Below are 1,867 nucleotides of genomic sequence, written 5' to 3' on the forward strand. Positions count from 1 at the left end.
CACCTTTTTAGGTTAAGAAGTTTTTGCAGCCAGGTGTGGTGGCTCACACCTGTAATCCCAGCACTTTGGGAGGCCAAGGCAGGTGGATCACGAGATCAGGAGATCAAGACCATCCTGGCCAACACGGTGAAAGCCTGTCTCTAATAAAAATACAAAAAAAAAAAATTAGCCGGGCGTGGTGGTGGGTGCCTGTAGTCCTAGCTACTCGGGAGGCTGAGGCAAGAGAATGGTGTGAACCTGGGAGGCAGAGCTTGCAGGGAGCCGAGATCATGCCACTGCACTCCAGCGTGGGCGACGGCGCCACACTCCATCAAAAAAAAGGAAGGAAGGAAGGAAGAAAGGAAGGAAGGAAGGAAGGAAAGGAGGGAGGGAGGGAGGGAAGGAAGGAAGGAAGGGAAAAGAAAATATCATAAGAATGCACTTAATCCTGAGTAACATAGGGAGACCCCATCTCTACACAAAAAATGAAAATTAAAAGTTAGCTGGGCATAGCGGCATGCTGCAGCTTCTCGAGAGACTGAGGTGGGAGGATCGCTTGGGCCCTGGAGGTTAAGGCTGCAGTGAGCTATGATTGCGCCACGGTACTCTAGCCTGGGTGACAGAGCAAGACCTTCTCTCAAACAAACAAACAAACAAAAAATGCATTTAATGCATCTGACCTACCAAACACCATAGATCAGCCTCACATAGCTTTAAAGTGCTTTGAACGCTTACGTTAGCCTATAGTCCAGCAAAGTCATCTAACACAAAGCCTATTTTATCATAAAGTGTTGAGTATCTTCTGTAATTTATTGGATCTGTACTGAAAGTGAAATGCAGAATAGTTGTATGGGGGCTCCAAAATACAGATTCTGCAGAATGCATATCGCTTTCCTCACCCATCAGTGAAATCAGTAAGTCCTAAGTGGAACCATCAGAAGAGAGGGACCATCTGTATTTGACTTGCTTATTTGTTCAAGGTTCTGAGTAAATAGGCCAAGCAACTACTAAGCCACTAGAGGGAGCAACTTGCCTACTCTTTCTAGAGTAAGGCAGCAGGTGTTTCGGGACTGGTGGGGCCACCTGGACCTCAGTGGAGGGTGGTGTGGGTGCAGCCCTTCCCAGGGCGGGTGACCCACCTGGCTGACGAAGCTGACCGTCAGCCCCTGGCCTCTCTCCCAGAGGTGTGCCCTCAGATCAAAGAGGACACTTCCTCCCCTTAAGAGGATTTGTTTCCTCGAAGGCACAGCTTCTAAGACCTGTGTTTTCTTTCTCCCTTTCCCTTTTACATTTAATTCCTTGTAGCCACCAAGTTTTTGAGAACAAAGCTGTTTAGAAAGCAATGAAGAACACAACATCACTGATGTAGTATTCCTGGCCAAAATATTGATGTGACTCTCATCATGAGAAAATCAGACCAATTCACTTTGAGAGAAATACTACCAAATAATGGTCTACAGTCTTCAAAAAAAACAAAGGTCATTGCAAACTACTCTGCATTAAAATATATGAAAGAGATGAGACAATTAAATGCAATCCATGGGCCAGGCGTGGTGACTTACGCCTGTAATCCCAGCACTTTGGGAGGCCGAGGTGGGCAGATCACGAGGTCAAGAGATCGAGACTATCCTCGTTAACATGGTGAAACTCCATCTCTACTAAAAATATAAAAAAATAGCCGAGCATGGTGGCGGGCGCCTATAGTCCCAGCTACTTGGGAGGCTGAGGCAGGAGAATGGCGTGAACCTGGGAGGTGGAGCTTGCAGTGAGCGGAGGTTGCACCACTGCACTCCAGCTTGGGCAACAGAGCAAGACTCCATCTCAAAAATAAATAAATAAATAAATAAAATAAAATAATAAACTTTTAAGAAGTAAAATACAAATCTTA

At 46.0% G+C, this 1,867-nt stretch overlaps 1 long non-coding RNA gene across 1 annotated transcript in view; it reads right to left on the minus strand.

Annotated features, from left to right (window-relative positions):
* Positions 1–770: 770 nt before the first annotated feature.
* LOC105544996 overlaps positions 771–1,867 on the minus strand; it is an 11,813-nt gene continuing 10,716 nt past the window's right edge. The window contains exon 3 of the long non-coding RNA XR_001006851.1: positions 771–1,307. This is a non-coding gene — a long non-coding RNA (uncharacterized LOC105544996). The remainder of the gene's footprint in view (positions 1,308–1,867) is intronic.

Source organism: Mandrillus leucophaeus, unplaced genomic scaffold, assembly GCF_000951045.1.
Source record: "Mandrillus leucophaeus isolate KB7577 unplaced genomic scaffold, Mleu.le_1.0 Scaffold315, whole genome shotgun sequence".
In the NCBI taxonomy this organism is placed as follows: Eukaryota; Metazoa; Chordata; class Mammalia; order Primates; family Cercopithecidae; genus Mandrillus; species Mandrillus leucophaeus.